Consider the following 7,421-nt stretch of genomic DNA (forward strand, 5'->3'; position numbering starts at 1 on the left):
TTTGAGTTAAACTAAATCCCTTCACCTCATTCTTTTTAAGATATGTAATATACTATTTATGAACATATTTTTAAATTTTTAATAAAAATTTGAATATTAAGTTATTACGTTATCACAAACTAACCCGTTTTATTAAATTTAATTTCTGTTGGTTAACACACAATTAATTCTTTTTCTTTTTCTTTTCTTTTTTTTTTTGGATAAAAGAGGCATCCACATAGACAAAACTAACTAATTATCCTCCACCTAGACCAATCCTGTTGCACAATACCAGCAAGTTCAGGAAAGGGAAGGTTGGAAAAAGCCATTAAATCCAGACGGTGCTGAAAGTGCACGTTTTGCAATCAAATCAGCCGCTTGGTTCCAATCACGCCTGGCATGTTGGACCTTAATCACCCAATTAATTCTTAATAACATATTATGGGTCTAACCTCAAATCATTGCAATAGATATGAGGGGGTATTATTTCCGAGCTACATGAGTTACGCGATTGGGGTGTGCGCCATTGCAACGGTTGAATCTTTATTTTGCACCTTTCTGTCAAAATTGTTTCTTTTTCCAAGTTAAGCAAGAAATCGTTTTAACCAAAAAAAAAAAATAGAGAGAGAGAGAGAGAGAGAGGGAGAGACGAAAAGAAAAGCTTAGGTAACGTGTTCGCGGTGGCGGTGGGCGCTGGCGCAAGTCAGAACTTACCCGAAAATCACATCTACAACTTAAGAAGCACGAAAAGAAATCCATGAGAGCAAGTGACCGCTGAAGCCCAGTGTTGGCTCCTTCAGTTTTCCTATTTTTATTGTTTAAGCCTCTCGAACTCGATCCTCTAAAATTTCTCAGGTAAGAGTCCCAATTCCGTCGATTCGCATTCGGATTTCGGTGTTCGAGTTCTCTGTCAAATTGAGTGGGATTCCCGTGATATCTATTTGGTTTGTGAGTTTAGGGCTATAAATCTTTTCTCTCTCTCTTTTTTTTTAGGGTTCATTTATGGTCCTGATTTTTTTTTTTATCATATCTTGAAAACCAATAATTTCCCGCTGAACTTTAGTTCAATTGGAATAAGTTGATGCTCTCCTCCCCTTTTCTTCCTGGGAGTAGCGAAATTATAGGGAGTAAGTCTTTGCTTAAGATGATTTTCGGCATCTGAACATTTTTGTGAGTGTTTGTTATCAGGATTGATAAAAGATTTGTCTAGCAAGTGGAATGGATTTACTGAATTTCGAATGATAAAATTTTGATGATAGCCTTGATTGTTTTGAGTAGCATATTAATGTCATCAAGAACATTGAGGAGGAGACTCCATCATGGGGATGTCGGTGGAGAAAGCCGTCAGCATTTTGAGACTTCAGGGATAGATTCTTTGAGTGAGCCCCTCCTGGGGGAACACGATTATAGTGAGAGGGTAAAAGCTGCTTTTCTCGTTGCAACCATTCAAGGATTCAATTTTCTTACTTCTCGTTCTAGAATTATTTTCATCATTTTATTCAATGTTACTTCTTTTATGTTTTATTATAGTTATCTGCACTTGAAGATATATGGGATGATAAAAAGAAGGAGCAGCTTCATTGGACATTCTTATTTTCACAACTCATAGCGCAATGGGCACAGTGGTTAGGTATATCTGTGTGATTTTCTGGGCTTATTTCACAAACTTGCAATTATGCATGTGACAGTATGGTATTGAATTATTTCATTTTTGTTAATATTACCGGATTGCTGGCCGTGATTGTTCAATTAACTGCAACTAATGTGATATTTCCCCCGTTTTCCCATTAAACAAAAATCTTATTTATTTATAATATTTAGATTGCATTAAGTTGTTGTATCTCATCTGAGGTTTAATCCGTAATATTTTTGCTATGTTTTTCCATGTGTTAGTAGTGATTTGGATATTGGATTGGTAAATCATATCATACGACAAGTGAACAAGTTTAGATATTTGAGAGCAATTATTCAAAATAATGTTGAAATTGATAGGGATGTTGTGCATAGAATTCAAAATGGGTAGTGCAAATGGAGAAAGGCAAAAAATACCTAATAAGTTTAAAGAGAAGTTTTGTCGAACTGCTATAAAACTATGTTATATGATAGTGAATGTTGGGTTTCAAAGAAACAACAAGAACATAAAGTTGGGGTATCAGAGATGAGGATGTTGAGGTGGATGTGTGAGTGTACAAGAAAAGATAAGATTCATAATAATCATATACAAGAAAAAGCGAGCGTGGCATCCAAGGGTAGAAAACATTTAAGATACAACAACAACAACAACAAGCTTTTATCCCACTAGGTGGGGTCGGCTACATGGATTGCAAGACGTCATTGTGCTCTATCGTTTATCAAGCTTTTAAGAATATTATTAATTAAGAGATTGCGTTCAACAACTTTCAAAAGTGTTCTCTTAAGCCTTCCTCTACCTCTCTTAATCGGACTCAAAGTTATATGTTCTACTCTTCTCACTGGTGCCTCCCTTGGTCTTCTTTGTACATGCCCAAACTATCTCAATCGATTTTCTACCATTTTTTTCGAAATAGGTGCCACCCTCACTTTTTCGTGTACGTGCTCATTTCGAATTTTATCTTTACGTGTATGTGCGCACATCCATCGTAACATTCTCATTTCTACTACTCCAACTTTATGCTCTTGCTGTCCCGTTAGAGCTCAGCATTCACTACTATATAACATTGCCGGTCTGATAGCAGTGCGATAAAACTTTCTTTTAAGTTTATTAGGCACCTGACGGTCACAAATAACTCCTTTAGCTTTTTTCCAATTAAACCACCCAACTTGAATTCTATGTGAAATATCTCCACTGATTTCGCTATCATTTTGAATAATGGCTCCCAAATATCTAAACTTTTCTACTTGAGGTATAATTTGATCTCCCAATTTCACTTCCAAATTATTGTTGAATAGTCCTTTACCAAATTTGCAATATAAATATTCCGTCTTACTTCTACTCAGACGAAAATCTTTCGACTCCAATGTCCTCCTCCATAACTCAAGTTTGTAATTAATCTCTTCTCTTGTCTCTGCTATAAGAACTATATCATCCGCGAAGAGCATACATTTCGGGATTTCCTCTTGAATATGTTCCGTCAAAACATTTAAAATCAAGTTGAACAAATAAGGACTCAGAGATGATCCCTGATGTAATCCAATCTTTATAGAAAAATCCTTTGTTTGACCACTAGGCGTTCTTATACTAGTTTTTACCCCCTCATACATATCTTGTATGGCTTTAATATAAGCAGTCCGTACTCCCTTTTTTTCCAACGCTTTCCAAAGCACTTCTCTTGGTATACGGTCATAAGCTTTTTCCAAATCAATAAAAATCATGTGTAGATCTTTATCTTTACAACGATACTTTTCCATTAATCCCCTTAGTAGATAAATCGCTTCTGTAGTTGATCTACCTGGCATAAAACCAAATTGATTCTCAGAAATACTTGTCTTCAATCTCAACTTGTGCTCAATTACTTTCTCCCATAATTTCATTTTGTGGCTCATGAGTTTAATCCCTCTATAGTTAGTACAATTCTGAATATCTCCTTTATTTTTATAAATAGGAATTAATGTACTTCTCCTCTACTCATCAAGCATTTTCTTGGATCGTAAAATCACAGTAAATAACTTAGTTAACCATCTCACCCCTTCTTCACCTAAACATTTCCACGCTTCGATAGATATACAATCAGGTCCGTTGGCTCTACCATTTGCCATTTTCTTAAGAACTTCCTTTACCTCCTTATCACGTATTATTCGATAGAATGATAAATTTTGTTCTCCTTCACCAGTTACTAAATCCTCCAAGTTACTAGATGAATCCTCTCCATCATTGAAAAGTTTAGAAAAGTAAGTCTCCCATCTATTTTTAATTTTATCATCTGTAACTAAAATTCTTCCCTCTTCATCCTTAATACACCTTACCTGTTCTAGATCTCTTGATTTTCTTTCCCTACTCTTGGCAATTTTATAAATATTTTGCTCTCCTTCCTTCGTCTCAAGGTTCTTATAAAATTCTTCAAAAGTTTTAGAACGAGCTTCACCCACAACTCTCTTAGTTTCTTTCTTAGCCATACGGTACCTCTCCCAATTTTTCTCATTGTTACACAAATGTATGGTTTTAAAACAGTTCTTCTTATACTTGATTTTATCCTGTACACTATTATTCCACCAAGACTCCTTATCTCTCGGACCAGAACCTTTCGATTCTCTCAAAACTACTTTTGCAACCTCCCGTATCTTTTTAGCCATATCCTCCCATATGATGTTAGCACTTCCCTGAGATTCCTAAATTCCTTTATTCAAAAGATTTCGCTTGAAAATATCTTGCTTTTCACCTTTTAATTGCCACCACTTAATCCTTGGTGTTACTACTTGTCGACGTTTTTGGATTTTACTCATAATACACACATCAAGGACTAGGACCTTATGTTGTGTCGTTACAGCATCTTCGGGGATCACCTTACAATTTTTACAAAGTCTTCTATCTGTGTTCCTAACCAAAAGAAAATCAATCTGTGACCTTGAGACTCCACTTTTGTAAGTGATGAGATGCTCATCTCTCTTCTTGAAGCAAGTGTTGACAATCTTAAAATCATACGCCAATGAGAAATCAAGAAGAGTTTGTCCTTCATTGTTTAGTTCTCCAAAACCAAAACCACCATGCACCCTCGCATATTGACCAGCTTCCCTCCCGACATGCCCATTAAAGTCTCCTCCAGTAAAAATCTTTTCACTCTGTGGTATGTGTCGAATCCACCCCTCCAGATCCTCTCAAAATAATTCCTTAAGACTGGCTTCTGTCCCGACTTGCGGCGCATAAGCGCTAACAATATTAACAGTCTCACGTCCAATTATCATTTTTAAAGAAATAATTCTGTCTCCAATTCTGCTAACTTCTACAACGTTCTTCTTCCACTCCTTATCTATAATGATGCCTACTCCATTGCGTGCACTTACTTTTCCTGTATACCAAAGTTTGAAACCTTGAATATCCTTAGCTTCTTCTCCACGCCATTTTGTTTCTTGCAGGCAAAGGATATTGATTTTCCTTTGAATCATAACCCCTACAACCTCTACAGATTTACAATTTAATATCCCAACATTCCAAGTACCAAATCTAATTTTGCTCTTATGGACTAACTTCTTTAGCCGCGTGCGTCCAGAATGACGCAGTAGCCCTTGCTCATTTAACACTACATCCGGGTGCCGATGCAGCGGCTCTAACTCACTTATCACTGTACTCGAGCCATGCAGCTCGTTACTTACGGGCAACGACCTAGCATTAACATTATAACGTCTATTGTCCATGTTCATGATAGTTTAAAACATTTAAGATAGAACATATACAAAAAAAGCTGTGGGAGGGGCCCATGAGGAGGGTAGAACATATAGTATTGAGCCTTATGAAAAGGGGTAAAATAAAACCAAAGAGAAGACTCAATAAAATTGTTGAATAAGACCTTTTGGTTAATAATATACCTAAAGATTTGGTTGTTGATAGATCACAATGGTGTTGTGCAAATCATTTAGCCGACTTCATCTAGTGAGATAAGAGTTGTTGTTGTTGTTCCATGGGTTATTTCACCTTTGCCTTGTTGTTGAGTGATGTACAAATACGAAAATGCAGCAGGTATCGCCCTTTTGGTTCTTTGTGCATTGTTTATATGTTGTAACCTCTATCTAATTATTTCATATCGTCATTGCAGCAAATATTGTGCTAGGATCAGGATCATTGATTGGGCGACTTGTATCACTTCCTTCTACTGTTATAAATAGAGAAAACAATAGGATTCTTCCTCCTTCTCTTAGCCCTTTGCAGGTATTAGTGATTATGTCTGAATGTTGGTTCTGTTGCATTTGCTTTTCAGAGCCCATGGAAGAAATCTGCTCATTTTCTTTTCAACAACTGCTGTTGGTTAAATGAAGTGGTTGTATGCTCTCCATTATAGTATTGCTAATATTGAGAATCTTACTGTGCATTTGAATGTATGAGAATCTATTGAATGAAACAGGAAATTATGGAATGGGATTTTCCCCTTTTTTGGAAGCTTTTAAAATGAGTGAAGGGAAGCAAAGGGAGGAAGCTCTTCTCATCTTCCCTCTTAATACTAACTTTTGTTCCTCCTAAATTAGGGGTACAAGGGAGGGAGCGTCAAATTTAGTTATCAATGGATTTTTTTATCCAATGAATCTTGTAATCTAATCCGTCATCATCCAATATCCCAGATTTTAATTTTTGTTGCAAACCTATTGGCTATTGAACGCATTTGCTTTCAAGTAGATAACTTTCACTTTTTTCTTCCGACAAGCCTAATTATGAATATAGAATTATTATCTATATTTAAATTTTCATATCATGTTCCTGTCCCTTCTCTAACTTCGAAATTCTTGTTTTTTATTTGCCTTGTGTTAAGAATGCATTCGTATTTAGTAGAGAATTCCTTATCAGAAAAGTTATGACTGAAGAAAACCTGGAAAAAGGAAACATAAATGCATATCGCAGAGTTGGATTCAGTCAGAAACCCCCTCTATTTCAGTATAATTGTAGAAAAGTCAATAGTGTAATTAAGTATCTATAGCGGCTGTCTTTCTATTCACTCCATGTAAACTTCCAAACAGATGGGAATTCTTTTTTGTTTACATGGTTTAAACAACGGTGAGAACTGGGTTCTTTAAGACAGTGCTTCTCATTGTAGCTTTTGAATGATAGAAAAGATCAGGAAAAAATTAATGGTTATTGATGCTGTTCAAATTATGAGATAACATACGTGCCATTATGATCATTGATTAAAATTGACCCTTTTTCCATAGATTGTTCACTTGAAGGGCCTAGTTTATTGAATAAATATCTCATATTTATATTATATCAAACATGTGGGACATGTTGGATTTAATTTTGGGATAGGCTGGCATGAAATCTTGTTCAACATTTGTCAGCTTTTGTGTTTGAACATCCATTGGTTTGCAATTGCATTCTGTCTTTATCCTCCATCAAATTCGCTTAACTTAAGCATATAGTAATATGTTTATGCATGTATGTATTGGATAATATAAAATAATTAGATTGTAGATTTTTACTTTGCAAACATTAGATTGTTGAATGGTGTCTTTAAAGAATGTACTATTCTGATGTCTTATTCTGTATAGTTCACTTCAGGGTGTCTGCTTCCATGTGTTATATATGATTATTTTTCATGTTTTCTTTCTTAGGAAGAAAGACACAGAAATTTACGCCAACGGCTTGAAGTACCCTTTGACAGTCTAAAACAGAGCATCAAGTATGTATATCACCTGATTTTGAATTTAGAAACCACCATTTCTGGCATTTGGTTCTGTTCAATATTTTGCTTATTGTGCTGAGTCTGCCCATCTTCATGTTCTCTCCAATGGATGGAGATTTTTTTTTTTTGGGAAGTTTTTTA

General features: G+C 35.5%; 1 pseudogene; it reads left to right on the forward strand.

The window, feature by feature from the left end:
• The first annotated feature begins 466 nt into the window (after window positions 1–466).
• LOC129297032 (uncharacterized) lies at window positions 467–7,277 on the forward strand (annotated as a pseudogene).
• The last annotated feature ends 144 nt before the right edge of the window (window positions 7,278–7,421 follow it).

This window comes from Prosopis cineraria, unplaced genomic scaffold (genome assembly GCF_029017545.1).
Source record: "Prosopis cineraria cultivar Desert tree isolate PC_DT_omini unplaced genomic scaffold, ASM2901754v1 PC421, whole genome shotgun sequence".
NCBI lineage: Eukaryota > Viridiplantae > Streptophyta > Magnoliopsida > Fabales > Fabaceae > Prosopis > Prosopis cineraria.